General features: G+C 43.0%; 36 non-coding genes across 36 annotated transcripts; all 36 read right to left on the reverse strand.

Annotated features, from left to right (window-relative positions):
* Positions 1 to 343: 343 nt before the first annotated feature.
* trnan-guu (transfer RNA asparagine (anticodon GUU)) lies at positions 344 to 417 on the reverse strand. The gene has a single exon. It is a non-coding gene; the product is annotated as a tRNA-Asn (tRNA).
* A 310-nt stretch (positions 418 to 727) lies between these two features.
* Positions 728 to 801, reverse strand: trnan-guu (transfer RNA asparagine (anticodon GUU)). Its single transcript has one exon. It is a non-coding gene; the product is annotated as a tRNA-Asn (tRNA).
* Positions 802 to 1,113: 312 nt separating this feature from the next.
* Positions 1,114 to 1,187, reverse strand: trnan-guu (transfer RNA asparagine (anticodon GUU)). Its single transcript has one exon. It is a non-coding gene; the product is annotated as a tRNA-Asn (tRNA).
* Positions 1,188 to 1,496: 309 nt separating this feature from the next.
* On the reverse strand, positions 1,497 to 1,570 carry trnan-guu (transfer RNA asparagine (anticodon GUU)). Its single transcript has one exon. It is a non-coding gene; the product is annotated as a tRNA-Asn (tRNA).
* A 690-nt stretch (positions 1,571 to 2,260) lies between these two features.
* trnan-guu (transfer RNA asparagine (anticodon GUU)) lies at positions 2,261 to 2,334 on the reverse strand. The gene has a single exon. It is a non-coding gene; the product is annotated as a tRNA-Asn (tRNA).
* Positions 2,335 to 2,643: 309 nt separating this feature from the next.
* On the reverse strand, positions 2,644 to 2,717 carry trnan-guu (transfer RNA asparagine (anticodon GUU)). The gene has a single exon. It is a non-coding gene; the product is annotated as a tRNA-Asn (tRNA).
* Positions 2,718 to 3,029: 312 nt separating this feature from the next.
* trnan-guu (transfer RNA asparagine (anticodon GUU)) lies at positions 3,030 to 3,103 on the reverse strand. The gene has a single exon. It is a non-coding gene; the product is annotated as a tRNA-Asn (tRNA).
* Positions 3,104 to 3,412: 309 nt separating this feature from the next.
* On the reverse strand, positions 3,413 to 3,486 carry trnan-guu (transfer RNA asparagine (anticodon GUU)). Its single transcript has one exon. It is a non-coding gene; the product is annotated as a tRNA-Asn (tRNA).
* A 690-nt stretch (positions 3,487 to 4,176) lies between these two features.
* On the reverse strand, positions 4,177 to 4,250 carry trnan-guu (transfer RNA asparagine (anticodon GUU)). Its single transcript has one exon. It is a non-coding gene; the product is annotated as a tRNA-Asn (tRNA).
* Positions 4,251 to 4,559: 309 nt separating this feature from the next.
* On the reverse strand, positions 4,560 to 4,633 carry trnan-guu (transfer RNA asparagine (anticodon GUU)). Its single transcript has one exon. It is a non-coding gene; the product is annotated as a tRNA-Asn (tRNA).
* Positions 4,634 to 4,945: 312 nt separating this feature from the next.
* trnan-guu (transfer RNA asparagine (anticodon GUU)) lies at positions 4,946 to 5,019 on the reverse strand. The gene has a single exon. It is a non-coding gene; the product is annotated as a tRNA-Asn (tRNA).
* Positions 5,020 to 5,329: 310 nt separating this feature from the next.
* On the reverse strand, positions 5,330 to 5,403 carry trnan-guu (transfer RNA asparagine (anticodon GUU)). Its single transcript has one exon. It is a non-coding gene; the product is annotated as a tRNA-Asn (tRNA).
* A 695-nt stretch (positions 5,404 to 6,098) lies between these two features.
* Positions 6,099 to 6,172, reverse strand: trnan-guu (transfer RNA asparagine (anticodon GUU)). The gene has a single exon. It is a non-coding gene; the product is annotated as a tRNA-Asn (tRNA).
* A 308-nt stretch (positions 6,173 to 6,480) lies between these two features.
* Positions 6,481 to 6,554, reverse strand: trnan-guu (transfer RNA asparagine (anticodon GUU)). Its single transcript has one exon. It is a non-coding gene; the product is annotated as a tRNA-Asn (tRNA).
* Positions 6,555 to 6,866: 312 nt separating this feature from the next.
* On the reverse strand, positions 6,867 to 6,940 carry trnan-guu (transfer RNA asparagine (anticodon GUU)). Its single transcript has one exon. It is a non-coding gene; the product is annotated as a tRNA-Asn (tRNA).
* Positions 6,941 to 7,249: 309 nt separating this feature from the next.
* Positions 7,250 to 7,323, reverse strand: trnan-guu (transfer RNA asparagine (anticodon GUU)). Its single transcript has one exon. It is a non-coding gene; the product is annotated as a tRNA-Asn (tRNA).
* Positions 7,324 to 7,829: 506 nt separating this feature from the next.
* trnan-guu (transfer RNA asparagine (anticodon GUU)) lies at positions 7,830 to 7,903 on the reverse strand. The gene has a single exon. It is a non-coding gene; the product is annotated as a tRNA-Asn (tRNA).
* Positions 7,904 to 8,211: 308 nt separating this feature from the next.
* On the reverse strand, positions 8,212 to 8,285 carry trnan-guu (transfer RNA asparagine (anticodon GUU)). The gene has a single exon. It is a non-coding gene; the product is annotated as a tRNA-Asn (tRNA).
* Positions 8,286 to 8,603: 318 nt separating this feature from the next.
* Positions 8,604 to 8,677, reverse strand: trnan-guu (transfer RNA asparagine (anticodon GUU)). The gene has a single exon. It is a non-coding gene; the product is annotated as a tRNA-Asn (tRNA).
* Positions 8,678 to 8,989: 312 nt separating this feature from the next.
* Positions 8,990 to 9,063, reverse strand: trnan-guu (transfer RNA asparagine (anticodon GUU)). The gene has a single exon. It is a non-coding gene; the product is annotated as a tRNA-Asn (tRNA).
* A 700-nt stretch (positions 9,064 to 9,763) lies between these two features.
* On the reverse strand, positions 9,764 to 9,837 carry trnan-guu (transfer RNA asparagine (anticodon GUU)). The gene has a single exon. It is a non-coding gene; the product is annotated as a tRNA-Asn (tRNA).
* Positions 9,838 to 10,343: 506 nt separating this feature from the next.
* Positions 10,344 to 10,417, reverse strand: trnan-guu (transfer RNA asparagine (anticodon GUU)). The gene has a single exon. It is a non-coding gene; the product is annotated as a tRNA-Asn (tRNA).
* Positions 10,418 to 10,725: 308 nt separating this feature from the next.
* On the reverse strand, positions 10,726 to 10,799 carry trnan-guu (transfer RNA asparagine (anticodon GUU)). The gene has a single exon. It is a non-coding gene; the product is annotated as a tRNA-Asn (tRNA).
* Positions 10,800 to 11,117: 318 nt separating this feature from the next.
* Positions 11,118 to 11,191, reverse strand: trnan-guu (transfer RNA asparagine (anticodon GUU)). Its single transcript has one exon. It is a non-coding gene; the product is annotated as a tRNA-Asn (tRNA).
* A 312-nt stretch (positions 11,192 to 11,503) lies between these two features.
* Positions 11,504 to 11,577, reverse strand: trnan-guu (transfer RNA asparagine (anticodon GUU)). Its single transcript has one exon. It is a non-coding gene; the product is annotated as a tRNA-Asn (tRNA).
* Positions 11,578 to 11,886: 309 nt separating this feature from the next.
* On the reverse strand, positions 11,887 to 11,960 carry trnan-guu (transfer RNA asparagine (anticodon GUU)). Its single transcript has one exon. It is a non-coding gene; the product is annotated as a tRNA-Asn (tRNA).
* Positions 11,961 to 12,655: 695 nt separating this feature from the next.
* trnan-guu (transfer RNA asparagine (anticodon GUU)) lies at positions 12,656 to 12,729 on the reverse strand. Its single transcript has one exon. It is a non-coding gene; the product is annotated as a tRNA-Asn (tRNA).
* Positions 12,730 to 13,037: 308 nt separating this feature from the next.
* Positions 13,038 to 13,111, reverse strand: trnan-guu (transfer RNA asparagine (anticodon GUU)). Its single transcript has one exon. It is a non-coding gene; the product is annotated as a tRNA-Asn (tRNA).
* Positions 13,112 to 13,424: 313 nt separating this feature from the next.
* On the reverse strand, positions 13,425 to 13,498 carry trnan-guu (transfer RNA asparagine (anticodon GUU)). The gene has a single exon. It is a non-coding gene; the product is annotated as a tRNA-Asn (tRNA).
* A 309-nt stretch (positions 13,499 to 13,807) lies between these two features.
* On the reverse strand, positions 13,808 to 13,881 carry trnan-guu (transfer RNA asparagine (anticodon GUU)). The gene has a single exon. It is a non-coding gene; the product is annotated as a tRNA-Asn (tRNA).
* A 506-nt stretch (positions 13,882 to 14,387) lies between these two features.
* On the reverse strand, positions 14,388 to 14,461 carry trnan-guu (transfer RNA asparagine (anticodon GUU)). Its single transcript has one exon. It is a non-coding gene; the product is annotated as a tRNA-Asn (tRNA).
* A 308-nt stretch (positions 14,462 to 14,769) lies between these two features.
* trnan-guu (transfer RNA asparagine (anticodon GUU)) lies at positions 14,770 to 14,843 on the reverse strand. Its single transcript has one exon. It is a non-coding gene; the product is annotated as a tRNA-Asn (tRNA).
* Positions 14,844 to 15,161: 318 nt separating this feature from the next.
* trnan-guu (transfer RNA asparagine (anticodon GUU)) lies at positions 15,162 to 15,235 on the reverse strand. The gene has a single exon. It is a non-coding gene; the product is annotated as a tRNA-Asn (tRNA).
* Positions 15,236 to 15,547: 312 nt separating this feature from the next.
* trnan-guu (transfer RNA asparagine (anticodon GUU)) lies at positions 15,548 to 15,621 on the reverse strand. The gene has a single exon. It is a non-coding gene; the product is annotated as a tRNA-Asn (tRNA).
* Positions 15,622 to 15,929: 308 nt separating this feature from the next.
* trnan-guu (transfer RNA asparagine (anticodon GUU)) lies at positions 15,930 to 16,003 on the reverse strand. The gene has a single exon. It is a non-coding gene; the product is annotated as a tRNA-Asn (tRNA).
* Positions 16,004 to 16,315: 312 nt separating this feature from the next.
* trnan-guu (transfer RNA asparagine (anticodon GUU)) lies at positions 16,316 to 16,389 on the reverse strand. The gene has a single exon. It is a non-coding gene; the product is annotated as a tRNA-Asn (tRNA).
* Positions 16,390 to 16,797: the final 408 nt, after the last annotated feature.

Consider the following 16,797-nt stretch of genomic DNA (forward strand, 5'->3'; position numbering starts at 1 on the left):
GACATGATGGCAAATTTTTCCTTGTTAGTTTGTGTAGTAGTTGGCTCCCAAGGTTATAACACTGTATCACTGAGCTTGTGATATGTCCTGAATCTTTTGACATCAGAGTCTAAGCCTTGGACTTTTTTGGGATCAGAGTTCTGCCCGTCCTCTAAGAAGAAAAAAAGTGCTTTTGCATATTTGTGACATGATGCCAAATTTGTCCTTGTTAGTTCGTGTAGTAGTTGGCTCCCTAGGTTATAACACTGTATCACTGAGCTTGTGATATGTCCTGAATCTTTTGACATCAGAGGATGGAGGTTTTTCTCTCTTGCTGATTATCCGTGTTAAGTTGAGTGTAAAACGTCCCTGGGTGGGCTTGAACCACCAACCTTTCGGTTAACAGCCGAACGCGCTAACCAATTGCGCCACAGAGACTTGCATGGCTGTAGTGGGCGTGTCCTCAAACTCCAAACTCCACCCATCTGTTTATATGATTTCATTTTGTCTAAGCCTTGGACTTTTTTGGGATCAGAGTTCTGCCTGTCCTCTAAGAAGAAAAAAAGTGCTTTTGCGTAGGTATATTTGTGACATGATGGCAAATTTTTCCTTGTTAGTTTGTGTAGTAGTTGGCTCCCTAGGTTATAACACTGTATCACTGAGCTTGTGATATGTCCTGAATCTTTTGACATCAGAGGATGGAGGTTTTTCTCTCTTGCTGATTATCCGTGTTAAGTTGAGTGTAAAACGTCCCTGGGTGGGCTTGAACCACCAACCTTTCGGTTAACAGCCGAACGCGCTAACCGATTGCGCCACAGAGACTTGCGTGGCTGTAGTGGGCGTGGCCTCAAACTCCAAACTCCACCCATTTGTTTATGATTTCTTTTTGTACCATTTTGTCTAAGCCTTGGACTTTTTTGGGATCAGAGTTCTGCCTGTCCTCTAAGAAGAAAAAAAGTGCTTTTGCATATTTGTGACATGATGCCAAATTTGTCCTTGTTAGTTCGTGTAGTAGTTGGCTCCCTAGGTTATAACACTGTATCACTGAGCTTGTGATATGTCCTGAATCTTTTGACATCAGAGGATGGAGGTTTTTCTCTCTTGCTGATTATCCGTGTTAAGTTGAGTGTAAAACGTCCCTGGGTGGGCTTGAACCACCAACCTTTCGGTTAACAGCCGAACGCGCTAACCAATTGCGCCACAGAGACTTGCATGGCTGTAGTGGGCGTGTCCTCAAACTCCAAACTCCACCCATCTGTTTATATGATTTCATTTTGTCTAAGCCTTGGACTTTTTTGGGATCAGAGTTCTGCCTGTCCTCTAAGAAGAAAAAAGTGCTTTTGCGTAGGTATATTTGTGACATGATGGCAAATTTTTCCTTGTTAGTTTGTGTAGTAGTTGGCTCCCTAGGTTATAACACTGTATCACTGAGCTTGTGATATGTCCTGAATCTTTTGACATCAGAGGATGGAGGTTTTTCTCTCTTGCTGATTATCCGTGTTAAGTTGAGTGTAAAACGTCCCTGGGTGGGCTTGAACCACCAACCTTTCGGTTAACAGCCGAACGCGCTAACCGATTGCGCCACAGAGACTTGCGTGGCTGTAGTGGGCGTGTCCTCAAACTCCAAACTCCACCCATTTGTTTATGATTTCTTTTTGTACCATTTTGTCTAAGCCTTGGACTTTTTTGGGATCAGAGTTCTGCCTGTCCTCTAAGAAGAAAAAAGTGCTTTTGCGTAGGTATATTTGTGACATGATGGCAAATTTTTCCTTGTTAGTTTGTGTAGTAGTTGGCTCCCAAGGTTATAACACTGTATCACTGAGCTTGTGATATGTCCCGAATCTTTTGACATCAGAGTCTAAGCCTTGGACTTTTTTGGGATCAGAGTTCTGCCTGTCCTCTAAGAAGAAAAAAGTGCTTTTGCGTAGGTATATTTGTGACATGATGGCAAATTTTTCCTTGTTAGTTTGTGTAGTAGTTGGCTCCCAAGGTTATAACACTGTATCACTGAGCTTGTGATATGTCCTGAATCTTTTGACATCAGAGTCTAAGCCTTGGACTTTTTTGGGATCAGAGTTCTGCCCGTCCTCTAAGAAGAAAAAAAGTGCTTTTGCATATTTGTGACATGATGCCAAATTTGTCCTTGTTAGTTCGTGTAGTAGTTGGCTCCCTAGGTTATAACACTGTATCACTGAGCTTGTGATATGTCCTGAATCTTTTGACATCAGAGGATGGAGGTTTTTCTCTCTTGCTGATTATCCGTGTTAAGTTGAGTGTAAAACGTCCCTGGGTGGGCTTGAACCACCAACCTTTCGGTTAACAGCCGAACGCGCTAACCAATTGCGCCACAGAGACTTGCATGGCTGTAGTGGGCGTGTCCTCAAACTCCAAACTCCACCCATCTGTTTATATGATTTCATTTTGTCTAAGCCTTGGACTTTTTTGGGATCAGAGTTCTGCCTGTCCTCTAAGAAGAAAAAAGTGCTTTTGCGTAGGTATATTTGTGACATGATGGCAAATTTTTCCTTGTTAGTTTGTGTAGTAGTTGGCTCCCTAGGTTATAACACTGTATCACTGAGCTTGTGATATGTCCTGAATCTTTTGACATCAGAGGATGGAGGTTTTTCTCTCTTGCTGATTATCCGTGTTAAGTTGAGTGTAAAACGTCCCTGGGTGGGCTTGAACCACCAACCTTTCGGTTAACAGCCGAACGCGCTAACCGATTGCGCCACAGAGACTTGCGTGGCTGTAGTGGGCGTGGCCTCAAACTCCAAACTCCACCCATTTGTTTATGATTTCTTTTTGTACCATTTTGTCTAAGCCTTGGACTTTTTTGGGATCAGAGTTCTGCCTGTCCTCTAAGAAGAAAAAAAGTGCTTTTGAATATTTGTGACATGATGCCAAATTTTTCCTTGTTAGTTCGTGTAGTAGTTGGCTCCCTAGGTTATAACACTGTATCACTGAGCTTGTGATATGTCCTGAATCTTTTGACATCAGAGGATGGAGGTTTTTCTCTCTTGCTGATTATCCGTGTTAAGTTGAGTGTAAAACGTCCCTGGGTGGGCTTGAACCACCAACCTTTCGGTTAACAGCCGAACGCGCTAACCAATTGCGCCACAGAGACTTGCATGGCTGTAGTGGGCGTGTCCTCAAACTCCAAACTCCACCCATCTGTTTATATGATTTCATTTTGTCTAAGCCTTGGACTTTTTTGGGATCAGAGTTCTGCCTGTCCTCTAAGAAGAAAAAAGTGCTTTTGCGTAGGTATATTTGTGACATGATGGCAAATTTTTCCTTGTTAGTTTGTGTAGTAGTTGGCTCCCTAGGTTATAACACTGTATCACTGAGCTTGTGATATGTCCTGAATCTTTTGACATCAGAGGATGGAGGTTTTTCTCTCTTGCTGATTATCCGTGTTAAGTTGAGTGTAAAACGTCCCTGGGTGGGCTTGAACCACCAACCTTTCGGTTAACAGCCGAACGCGCTAACCGATTGCGCCACAGAGACTTGCGTGGCTGTAGTGGGCGTGTCCTCAAACTCCAAACTCCACCCATTTGTTTATGATTTCTTTTTGTACCATTTTGTCTAAGCCTTGGACTTTTTTGGGATCAGAGTTCTGCCTGTCCTCTAAGAAGAAAAAAGTGCTTTTGCGTAGGTATATTTGTGACATGATGGCAAATTTTTCCTTGTTAGTTTGTGTAGTAGTTGGCTCCCAAGGTTATAACACTGTATCACTGAGCTTGTGATATGTCCCGAATCTTTTGACATCAGAGTCTAAGCCTTGGACTTTTTTGGGATCAGAGTTCTGCCTGTCCTCTAAGAAGAAAAAAGTGCTTTTGCGTAGGTATATTTGTGACATGATGGCAAATTTTTCCTTGTTAGTTTGTGTAGTAGTTGGCTCCCAAGGTTATAACACTGTATCACTGAGCTTGTGATATGTCCTGAATCTTTTGACATCAGAGTCTAAGCCTTGGACTTTTTTGGGATCAGAGTTCTGCCCGTCCTCTAAGAAGAAAAAAAGTGCTTTTGCATATTTGTGACATGATGCCAAATTTGTCCTTGTTAGTTCGTGTAGTAGTTGGCTCCCTAGGTTATAACACTGTATCACTGAGCTTGTGATATGTCCTGAATCTTTTGACATCAGAGGATGGAGGTTTTTCTCTCTTGCTGATTATCCGTGTTAAGTTGAGTGTAAAACGTCCCTGGGTGGGCTTGAACCACCAACCTTTCGGTTAACAGCCGAACGCGCTAACCAATTGCGCCACAGAGACTTGCATGGCTGTAGTGGGCGTGTCCTCAAACTCCAAACTCCACCCATCTGTTTATATGATTTCATTTTGTCTAAGCCTTGGACTTTTTTGGGATCAGAGTTCTGCCTGTCCTCTAAGAAGAAAAAAGTGCTTTTGCGTAGGTATATTTGTGACATGATGGCAAATTTTTCCTTGTTAGTTTGTGTAGTAGTTGGCTCCCTAGGTTATAACACTGTATCACTGAGCTTGTGATATGTCCTGAATCTTTTGACATCAGAGGATGGAGGTTTTTCTCTCTTGCTGATTATCCGTGTTAAGTTGAGTGTAAAACGTCCCTGGGTGGGCTTGAACCACCAACCTTTCGGTTAACAGCCGAACGCGCTAACCGATTGCGCCACAGAGACTTGCGTGGCTGTAGTGGGCGTGTCCTCAAACTCCAAACTCCACCCATTTGTTTATGATTTCTTTTTGTACCATTTTGTCTAAGCCTTGGACTTTTTTGGGATCAGAGTTCTGCCCGTCCTCTAAGAAGAAAAAAAGTGCTTTTGCATATTTGTGACATGATGCCAAATTTGTCCTTGTTAGTTCGTGTAGTAGTTGGCTCCCTAGGTTATAACACTGTATCACTGAGCTTGTGATATGTCCTGAATCTTTTGACATCAGAGGATGGAGGTTTTTCTCTCTTGCTGATTATCCGTGTTAAGTTGAGTGTAAAACGTCCCTGGGTGGGCTTGAACCACCAACCTTTCGGTTAACAGCCGAACGCGCTAACCAATTGCGCCACAGAGACTTGCATGGCTGTAGTGGGCGTGTCCTCAAACTCCAAACTCCACCCATCTGTTTATATGATTTCATTTTGTCTAAGCCTTGGACTTTTTTGGGATCAGAGTTCTGCCTGTCCTCTAAGAAGAAAAAAGTGCTTTTGCGTAGGTATATTTGTGACATGATGGCAAATTTGTCCTTGTTAGTTTGTGTAGTAGTTGGCTCCCTAGGTTATAACACTGTATCACTGAGCTTGTGATATGTCCTGAATCTTTTGACATCAGAGGATGGAGGTTTTTTCTCTCTTGCTGATTATCCGTGTTAAGTTGAGTGTAAAACGTCCCTGGGTGGGCTTGAACCACCAACCTTTCGGTTAACAGCCGAACGCGCTAACCGATTGCGCCACAGAGACTTGCGTGGCTGTAGTGGGCGTGTCCTCAAACTCCAAACTCCACCCATTTGTTTATGATTTCTTTTTGTACCATTTTGTCTAAGCCTTGGACTTTTTTGGGATCAGAGTTCTGCCTGTCCTCTAAGAAGAAAAAAGTGCTTTTGCGTAGGTATATTTGTGACATGATGGCAAATTTTTCCTTGTTAGTTTGTGTAGTAGTTGGCTCCCAAGGTTATAACACTGTATCACTGAGCTTGTGATATGTCCCGAATCTTTTGACATCAGAGTCTAAGCCTTGGACTTTTTTGGGATCAGAGTTCTGCCTGTCCTCTAAGAAGAAAAAAGTGCTTTTGCGTAGGTATATTTGTGACATGATGGCAAATTTTTCCTTGTTAGTTTGTGTAGTAGTTGGCTCCCAAGGTTATAACACTGTATCACTGAGCTTGTGATATGTCCTGAATCTTTTGACATCAGAGTCTAAGCCTTGGACTTTTTTGGGATCAGAGTTCTGCCTGTCCTCTAAGAAGAAAAAAGTGCTTTTGTGTAGGTATATTTGTGACATGATGGGAAATTTTTCCTTGTTCGTTTGTGTAGTAGTTGGCTCCCTAGGTTATAACACTGTATCACTGAGCTTGTGATATGTCCTGAATCTTTTGACATCAGAGGATGGAGGTTTTTCTCTCTTGCTGATTATCCGTGTTAAGTTGAGTGTAAAACGTCCCTGGGTGGGCTTGAACCACCAACCTTTCGGTTAACAGCCGAACGCGCTAACCAATTGCGCCACAGAGACTTGCATGGCTGTAGTGGGCGTGGCCTCAAACTCCAAACTCCACCCATCTGTTATATGATTTCATTTTGTCTAAGCCTTGGACTTTTTTGGGATCAGAGTTCTGCCTGTCCTCTAAGAAGAAAAAAGTGCTTTTGCGTAGGTATATTTGTGACATGATGGGAAATTTTTCCTTGTTCGTTTGTGTAGTAGTTGGCTCCCTAGGTTATAACACTGTATCACTGAGCTTGTGATATGTCCTGAATCTTTTGACATCAGAGGATGGAGGTTTTTCTCTCTTGCTGATTATCCGTATTAAGTTGAGTGTAAAACGTCCCTGGGTGGGCTTGAACCACCAACCTTTCGGTTAACAGCCGAACGCGCTAACCGATTGCGCCACAGAGACTTGCGTGGCTGTAGTGGGCGTGTCCTCAAACTCCAAACTCCACCCATTTGTTTATGATTTCTTTTTGTACCATTTTGTCTAAGCCTTGGACTTTTTTGGGATCAGAGTTCTGCCCGTCCTCTAAGAAGAAAAAAAGTGCTTTTGCATATTTGTGACATGATGCCAAATTTGTCCTTGTTAGTTCGTGTAGTAGTTGGCTCCCTAGGTTATAACACTGTATCACTGAGCTTGTGATATGTCCTGAATCTTTTGACATCAGAGGATGGAGGTTTTTCTCTCTTGCTGATTATCCGTGTTAAGTTGAGTGTAAAACGTCCCTGGGTGGGCTTGAACCACCAACCTTTCGGTTAACAGCCGAACGCGCTAACCAATTGCGCCACAGAGACTTGCATGGCTGTAGTGGGCGTGTCCTCAAACTCCAAACTCCACCCATCTGTTTATATGATTTCATTTTGTCTAAGCCTTGGACTTTTTTGGGATCAGAGTTCTGCCTGTCCTCTAAGAAGAAAAAAGTGCTTTTGCGTAGGTATATTTGTGACATGATGACAAATTTTTCCTTGTTAGTTTGTGTAGTAGTTGGCTCCCTAGGTTATAACACTGTATCACTGAGCTTGTGATATGTCCTGAATCTTTTGACATCAGAGGATGGAGGTTTTTCTCTCTTGCTGATTATCCGTGTTAAGTTGAGTGTAAAACGTCCCTGGGTGGGCTTGAACCACCAACCTTTCGGTTAACAGCCGAACGCGCTAACCGATTGCGCCACAGAGACTTGCGTGGCTGTAGTGGGCGTGTCCTCAAACTCCAAACTCCACCCATTTGTTTATGATTTCTTTTTGTACCATTTTGTCTAAGCCTTGGACTTTTTTGGGATCAGAGTTCTGCCTGTCCTCTAAGAAGAAAAAAGTGCTTTTGCGTAGGTATATTTGTGACATGATGGCAAATTTTTCCTTGTTAGTTTGTGTAGTAGTTGGCTCCCAAGGTTATAACACTGTATCACTGAGCTTGTGATATGTCCTGAATCTTTTGACATCAGAGTCTAAGCCTTGGACTTTTTTGGGATCAGAGTTCTGCCTGTCCTCTAAGAAGAAAAAAGTGCTTTTGTGTAGGTATATTTGTGACATGATGGGAAATTTTTCCTTGTTCGTTTGTGTAGTAGTTGGCTCCCTAGGTTATAACACTGTATCACTGAGCTTGTGATATGTCCTGAATCTTTTGACATCAGAGGATGGAGGTTTTTCTCTCTTGCTGATTATCCGTGTTAAGTTGAGTGTAAAACGTCCCTGGGTGGGCTTGAACCACCAACCTTTCGGTTAACAGCCGAACGCGCTAACCAATTGCGCCACAGAGACTTGCATGGCTGTAGTGGGCGTGGCCTCAAACTCCAAACTCCACCCATCTGTTATATGATTTCATTTTGTCTAAGCCTTGGACTTTTTTGGGATCAGAGTTCTGCCTGTCCTCTAAGAAGAAAAAAGTGCTTTTGCGTAGGTATATTTGTGACATGATGGGAAATTTTTCCTTGTTCGTTTGTGTAGTAGTTGGCTCCCTAGGTTATAACACTGTATCACTGAGCTTGTGATATGTCCTGAATCTTTTGACATCAGAGGATGGAGGTTTTTCTCTCTTGCTGATTATCCGTATTAAGTTGAGTGTAAAACGTCCCTGGGTGGGCTTGAACCACCAACCTTTCGGTTAACAGCCGAACGCGCTAACCGATTGCGCCACAGAGACTTGCGTGGCTGTAGTGGGCGTGTCCTCAAACTCCAAACTCCACCCATTTGTTTATGATTTCTTTTTGTACCATTTTGTCTAAGCCTTGGACTTTTTTGGGATCAGAGTTCTGCCTGTCCTCTAAGAAGAAAAAAGTGCTTTTGCATAGATATTTGTGACATGATGACAAATTTTTCCTTGTTAGTTCATGTAGTAGTTGGCTCCCTAGGTTATAACACTGTAGGTATCACTGAGCTTGTGATATGTCCTGAATATTTGACATCAGAGGATGGAGGTTTTTCTCTCTTGCTGATTATCCGTGTTAAGTTGAGTGTAAAGCGTCCCTGGGTGGGCTTGAACCACCAACCTTTCGGTTAACAGCCGAACGCGCTAACCGATTGCGCCACAGAGACTTGCATGGCTATAGTGGGTGTGTCCTCAAACTCCAAACTCCACCCATTTGTTTATGATTTCTTTTTGTACCATTTTGTCTAAGCTTTGGACTTTTTTGGGATCAGAGTTCTGCCCGTCCTCTAAGAAGAAAAAAAGTGCTTTTGCATATTTGTGACATGATGCCAAATTTTTCCTTGTTAGTTTGTGTAGTAGTTGGCTCCCTAGGTTATAACACTGTATCACTGAGCTTGTGATATGTCCTGAATCTTTAGACATCAGAGGATGGAGGTTCTTTTCTCTTGCTGATTATCCGTGTTAAGTTGAGTGTAAAACGTCCCTGGGTGGGCTTGAACCACCAACCTTTCGGTTAACAGCCGAACGCGCTAACCAATTGCGCCACAGAGACTTGCGTGGCTGTAGTGGGCGTGTCCTCAAACTCCAAACTCCACCCATCTGTTTATATGATTTCATTTTGTCTAAGCCTTGGACTTTTTTGGGATCAGAGTTCTGCCTGTCCTCTAAGAAGAAAAAAGTGCTTTTGCGTAGGTATATTTGTGACATGATGGCAAATTTTTCCTTGTTAGTTTGTGTAGTAGTTGGCTCCCTAGGTTATAACACTGTATCACTGAGCTTGTGATATGTCCTGAATCTTTTGACATCAGAGGATGGAGGTTTTTCTCTCTTGCTGATTATCCGTGTTAAGTTGAGTGTAAAACGTCCCTGGGTGGGCTGGAACCACCAACCTTTCGGTTAACAGCCGAACGCGCTAACCGATTGCGCCATAGAGACTTGCGTGGCTGTAGTGGGCGTGTCCTCAAACTCCAAACTCCACCCATTTGTTTATGATTTCTTTTTGTACCATTTTGTCTAAGCCTTGGACTTTTTTGGGATCAGAGTTCTGCCTGTCCTCTAAGAAGAAAAAAGTGCTTTTGCGTAGGTATATTTGTGACATGATGGCAAATTTTTCCTTGTTAGTTTGTGTAGTAGTTGGCTCCCTAGGTTATAACACTGTATTACTGAGCTTGTGATATGTCCTGAATCTTTTGACATCAGAGGATGGAGGTTTTTCTCTCTTGCTGATTATCCGTGTTAAGTTGAGTGTAAAACGTCCCTGGGTGGGCTTGAACCACCAACCTTTCGGTTAACAGCCGAACGCGCTAACCGATTGCGCCACAGAGACTTGCGTGGCTGTAGTGGGCGTGTCCTCAAACTCCAAACTCCACCCATTTGTTTATGATTTCTTTTTGTACCATTTTGTCTAAGCCTTGGACTTTTTTGGGATCAGAGTTCTGCCTGTCCTCTAAGAAGAAAAAAGTGCTTTTGCGTAGGTATATTTGTGACATGATGGCAAATTTTTCCTTGTTAGTTTGTGTAGTAGTTGGCTCCCAAGGTTATAACACTGTATCACTGAGCTTGTGATATGTCCTGAATCTTTTGACATCAGAGTCTAAGCCTTGGACTTTTTTGGGATCAGAGTTCTGCCTGTCCTCTAAGAAGAAAAAAGTGCTTTTGTGTAGGTATATTTGTGACATGATGGGAAATTTTTCCTTGTTCGTTTGTGTAGTAGTTGGCTCCCTAGGTTATAACACTGTATCACTGAGCTTGTGATATGTCCTGAATCTTTTGACATCAGAGGATGGAGGTTTTTCTCTCTTGCTGATTATCCGTGTTAAGTTGAGTGTAAAACGTCCCTGGGTGGGCTTGAACCACCAACCTTTCGGTTAACAGCCGAACGCGCTAACCAATTGCGCCACAGAGACTTGCATGGCTGTAGTGGGCGTGGCCTCAAACTCCAAACTCCACCCATCTGTTATATGATTTCATTTTGTCTAAGCCTTGGACTTTTTTGGGATCAGAGTTCTGCCTGTCCTCTAAGAAGAAAAAAGTGCTTTTGCGTAGGTATATTTGTGACATGATGGGAAATTTTTCCTTGTTCGTTTGTGTAGTAGTTGGCTCCCTAGGTTATAACACTGTATCACTGAGCTTGTGATATGTCCTGAATCTTTTGACATCAGAGGATGGAGGTTTTTCTCTCTTGCTGATTATCCGTATTAAGTTGAGTGTAAAACGTCCCTGGGTGGGCTTGAACCACCAACCTTTCGGTTAACAGCCGAACGCGCTAACCGATTGCGCCACAGAGACTTGCGTGGCTGTAGTGGGCGTGTCCTCAAACTCCAAACTCCACCCATTTGTTTATGATTTCTTTTTGTACCATTTTGTCTAAGCCTTGGACTTTTTTGGGATCAGAGTTCTGCCTGTCCTCTAAGAAGAAAAAAGTGCTTTTGCATAGATATTTGTGACATGATGACAAATTTTTCCTTGTTAGTTCATGTAGTAGTTGGCTCCCTAGGTTATAACACTGTAGGTATCACTGAGCTTGTGATATGTCCTGAATATTTGACATCAGAGGATGGAGGTTTTTCTCTCTTGCTGATTATCCGTGTTAAGTTGAGTGTAAAGCGTCCCTGGGTGGGCTTGAACCACCAACCTTTCGGTTAACAGCCGAACGCGCTAACCGATTGCGCCACAGAGACTTGCATGGCTATAGTGGGTGTGTCCTCAAACTCCAAACTCCACCCATTTGTTTATGATTTCTTTTTGTACCATTTTGTCTAAGCTTTGGACTTTTTTGGGATCAGAGTTCTGCCCGTCCTCTAAGAAGAAAAAAAGTGCTTTTGCATATTTGTGACATGATGCCAAATTTTTCCTTGTTAGTTTGTGTAGTAGTTGGCTCCCTAGGTTATAACACTGTATCACTGAGCTTGTGATATGTCCTGAATCTTTAGACATCAGAGGATGGAGGTTCTTTTCTCTTGCTGATTATCCGTGTTAAGTTGAGTGTAAAACGTCCCTGGGTGGGCTTGAACCACCAACCTTTCGGTTAACAGCCGAACGCGCTAACCAATTGCGCCACAGAGACTTGCGTGGCTGTAGTGGGCGTGTCCTCAAACTCCAAACTCCACCCATCTGTTTATATGATTTCATTTTGTCTAAGCCTTGGACTTTTTTGGGATCAGAGTTCTGCCTGTCCTCTAAGAAGAAAAAAGTGCTTTTGCGTAGGTATATTTGTGACATGATGGCAAATTTTTCCTTGTTAGTTTGTGTAGTAGTTGGCTCCCTAGGTTATAACACTGTATCACTGAGCTTGTGATATGTCCTGAATCTTTTGACATCAGAGGATGGAGGTTTTTCTCTCTTGCTGATTATCCGTGTTAAGTTGAGTGTAAAACGTCCCTGGGTGGGCTTGAACCACCAACCTTTCGGTTAACAGCCGAACGCGCTAACCGATTGCGCCACAGAGACTTGCGTGGCTGTAGTGGGCGTGTCCTCAAACTCCAAACTCCACCCATTTGTTTATGATTTCTTTTTGTACCATTTTGTCTAAGCCTTGGACTTTTTTGGGATCAGAGTTCTGCCTGTCCTCTAAGAAGAAAAAAGTGCTTTTGCGTAGGTATATTTGTGACATGATGGCAAATTTTTCCTTGTTAGTTTGTGTAGTAGTTGGCTCCCAAGGTTATAACACTGTATCACTGAGCTTGTGATATGTCCCGAATCTTTTGACATCAGAGTCTAAGCCTTGGACTTTTTTGGGATCAGAGTTCTGCCTGTCCTCTAAGAAGAAAAAAGTGCTTTTGCGTAGGTATATTTGTGACATGATGGCAAATTTTTCCTTGTTAGTTTGTGTAGTAGTTGGCTCCCAAGGTTATAACACTGTATCACTGAGCTTGTGATATGTCCTGAATCTTTTGACATCAGAGTCTAAGCCTTGGACTTTTTTGGGATCAGAGTTCTGCCTGTCCTCTAAGAAGAAAAAAGTGCTTTTGTGTAGGTATATTTGTGACATGATGGGAAATTTTTCCTTGTTCGTTTGTGTAGTAGTTGGCTCCCTAGGTTATAACACTGTATCACTGAGCTTGTGATATGTCCTGAATCTTTTGACATCAGAGGATGGAGGTTTTTCTCTCTTGCTGATTATCCGTGTTAAGTTGAGTGTAAAACGTCCCTGGGTGGGCTTGAACCACCAACCTTTCGGTTAACAGCCGAACGCGCTAACCAATTGCGCCACAGAGACTTGCATGGCTGTAGTGGGCGTGGCCTCAAACTCCAAACTCCACCCATCTGTTATATGATTTCATTTTGTCTAAGCCTTGGACTTTTTTGGGATCAGAGTTCTGCCTGTCCTCTAAGAAGAAAAAAGTGCTTTTGCGTAGGTATATTTGTGACATGATGGGAAATTTTTCCTTGTTCGTTTGTGTAGTAGTTGGCTCCCTAGGTTATAACACTGTATCACTGAGCTTGTGATATGTCCTGAATCTTTTGACATCAGAGGATGGAGGTTTTTCTCTCTTGCTGATTATCCGTATTAAGTTGAGTGTAAAACGTCCCTGGGTGGGCTTGAACCACCAACCTTTCGGTTAACAGCCGAACGCGCTAACCGATTGCGCCACAGAGACTTGCGTGGCTGTAGTGGGCGTGTCCTCAAACTCCAAACTCCACCCATTTGTTTATGATTTCTTTTTGTACCATTTTGTCTAAGCCTTGGACTTTTTTGGGATCAGAGTTCTGCCCGTCCTCTAAGAAGAAAAAAAGTGCTTTTGCATATTTGTGACATGATGCCAAATTTGTCCTTGTTAGTTCGTGTAGTAGTTGGCTCCCTAGGTTATAACACTGTATCACTGAGCTTGTGATATGTCCTGAATCTTTTGACATCAGAGGATGGAGGTTTTTTCTCTCTTGCTGATTATCCGTGTTAAGTTGAGTGTAAAACGTCCCTGGGTGGGCTTGAACCACCAACCTTTCGGTTAACAGCCGAACGCGCTAACCAATTGCGCCACAGAGACTTGCATGGCTGTAGTGGGCGTGTCCTCAAACTCCAAACTCCACCCATCTGTTTATATGATTTCATTTTGTCTAAGCCTTGGACTTTTTTGGGATCAGAGTTCTGCCTGTCCTCTAAGAAGAAAAAAGTGCTTTTGCGTAGGTATATTTGTGACATGATGACAAATTTTTCCTTGTTAGTTTGTGTAGTAGTTGGCTCCCTAGGTTATAACACTGTATCACTGAGCTTGTGATATGTCCTGAATCTTTTGACATCAGAGGATGGAGGTTTTTCTCTCTTGCTGATTATCCGTGTTAAGTTGAGTGTAAAACGTCCCTGGGTGGGCTTGAACCACCAACCTTTCGGTTAACAGCCGAACGCGCTAACCGATTGCGCCACAGAGACTTGCGTGGCTGTAGTGGGCGTGTCCTCAAACTCCAAACTCCACCCATTTGTTTATGATTTCTTTTTGTACCATTTTGTCTAAGCCTTGGACTTTTTTGGGATCAGAGTTCTGCCTGTCCTCTAAGAAGAAAAAAGTGCTTTTGCGTAGGTATATTTGTGACATGATGGCAAATTTTTCCTTGTTAGTTTGTGTAGTAGTTGGCTCCCAAGGTTATAACACTGTATCACTGAGCTTGTGATATGTCCTGAATCTTTTGACATCAGAGTCTAAGCCTTGGACTTTTTTGGGATCAGAGTTCTGCCTGTCCTCTAAGAAGAAAAAAGTGCTTTTGTGTAGGTATATTTGTGACATGATGGGAAATTTTTCCTTGTTCGTTTGTGTAGTAGTTGGCTCCCTAGGTTATAACACTGTATCACTGAGCTTGTGATATGTCCTGAATCTTTTGACATCAGAGGATGGAGGTTTTTCTCTCTTGCTGATTATCCGTGTTAAGTTGAGTGTAAAACGTCCCTGGGTGGGCTTGAACCACCAACCTTTCGGTTAACAGCCGAACGCGCTAACCAATTGCGCCACAGAGACTTGCATGGCTGTAGTGGGCGTGGCCTCAAACTCCAAACTCCACCCATCTGTTATATGATTTCATTTTGTCTAAGCCTTGGACTTTTTTGGGATCAGAGTTCTGCCTGTCCTCTAAGAAGAAAAAAGTGCTTTTGCGTAGGTATATTTGTGACATGATGGGAAATTTTTCCTTGTTCGTTTGTGTAGTAGTTGGCTCCCTAGGTTATAACACTGTATCACTGAGCTTGTGATATGTCCTGAATCTTTTGACATCAGAGGATGGAGGTTTTTCTCTCTTGCTGATTATCCGTATTAAGTTGAGTGTAAAACGTCCCTGGGTGGGCTTGAACCACCAACCTTTCGGTTAACAGCCGAACGCGCTAACCGATTGCGCCACAGAGACTTGCGTGGCTGTAGTGGGCGTGTCCTCAAACTCCAAACTCCACCCATTTGTTTATGATTTCTTTTTGTACCATTTTGTCTAAGCCTTGGACTTTTTTGGGATCAGAGTTCTGCCTGTCCTCTAAGAAGAAAAAAGTGCTTTTGCATAGATATTTGTGACATGATGACAAATTTTTCCTTGTTAGTTCATGTAGTAGTTGGCTCCCTAGGTTATAACACTGTAGGTATCACTGAGCTTGTGATATGTCCTGAATATTTGACATCAGAGGATGGAGGTTTTTCTCTCTTGCTGATTATCCGTGTTAAGTTGAGTGTAAAGCGTCCCTGGGTGGGCTTGAACCACCAACCTTTCGGTTAACAGCCGAACGCGCTAACCGATTGCGCCACAGAGACTTGCATGGCTATAGTGGGTGTGTCCTCAAACTCCAAACTCCACCCATTTGTTTATGATTTCTTTTTGTACCATTTTGTCTAAGCTTTGGACTTTTTTGGGATCAGAGTTCTGCCCGTCCTCTAAGAAGAAAAAAAGTGCTTTTGCATATTTGTGACATGATGCCAAATTTTTCCTTGTTAGTTTGTGTAGTAGTTGGCTCCCTAGGTTATAACACTGTATCACTGAGCTTGTGATATGTCCTGAATCTTTTGACATCAGAGGATGGAGGTTTTTCTCTCTTGCTGATTATCCGTGTTAAGTTGAGTGTAAAACGTCCCTGGGTGGGCTTGAACCACCAACCTTTCGGTTAACAGCCGAACGCGCTAACCAATTGCGCCACAGAGACTTGCATGGCTGTAGTGGGCGTGGCCTCAAACTCCAAACTCCACCCATCTGTTATATGATTTCATTTTGTCTAAGCCTTGGACTTTTTTGGGATCAGAGTTCTGCCTGTCCTCTAAGAAGAAAAAAGTGCTTTTGCGTAGGTATATTTGTGACATGATGGGAAATTTTTCCTTGTTCGTTTGTGTAGTAGTTGGCTCCCTAGGTTATAACACTGTATCACTGAGCTTGTGATATGTCCTGAATCTTTTGACATCAGAGGATGGAGGTTTTTCTCTCTTGCTGATTATCCGTATTAAGTTGAGTGTAAAACGTCCCTGGGTGGGCTTGAACCACCAACCTTTCGGTTAACAGCCGAACGCGCTAACCGATTGCGCCACAGAGACTTGCGTGGCTGTAGTGGGCGTGTCCTCAAACTCCAAACTCCACCCATTTGTTTATGATTTCTTTTTGTACCATTTTGTCTAAGCCTTGGACTTTTTTGGGATCAGAGTTCTGCCCGTCCTCTAAGAAGAAAAAAAGTGCTTTTGCATATTTGTGACATGATGCCAAATTTGTCCTTGTTAGTTCGTGTAGTAGTTGGCTCCCTAGGTTATAACACTGTATCACTGAGCTTGTGATATGTCCTGAATCTTTTGACATCAGAGGATGGAGGTTTTTCTCTCTTGCTGATTATCCGTGTTAAGTTGAGTGTAAAACGTCCCTGGGTGGGCTTGAACCACCAACCTTTCGGTTAACAGCCGAACGCGCTAACCAATTGCGCCACAGAGACTTGCATGGCTGTAGTGGGCGTGTCCTCAAACTCCAAACTCCACCCATCTGTTTATATGATTTCATTTTGTCTAAGCCTTGGACTTTTTTGGGATCAGAGTTCTGCCTGTCCTCTAAGAAGAAAAAAGTGCTTTTGCGTAGGTATATTTGTGACATGATGACAAATTTTTCCTTGTTAGTTTGTGTAGTAGTTGGCTCCCTAGGTTATAACACTGTATCACTGAGCTTGTGATATGTCCTGAATCTTTTGACATCAGAGGATGGAGGTTTTTCTCTCTTGCTGATTATCCGTGTTAAGTTGAGTGTAAAACGTCCCTGGGTGGGCTTGAACCACCAACCTTTCGGTTAACAGCCGAACGCGCTAACCGATTGCGCCAAAGCTGGGGAACAATAGTCTGGGTGGGGGGGG

Source organism: Trachurus japonicus, chromosome 5 (genome assembly GCF_045865225.1).
Source record: "Trachurus japonicus isolate A0001 chromosome 5, Traja_1.0".
Taxonomy (NCBI): Eukaryota; Metazoa; Chordata; class Actinopteri; order Carangiformes; family Carangidae; genus Trachurus; species Trachurus japonicus.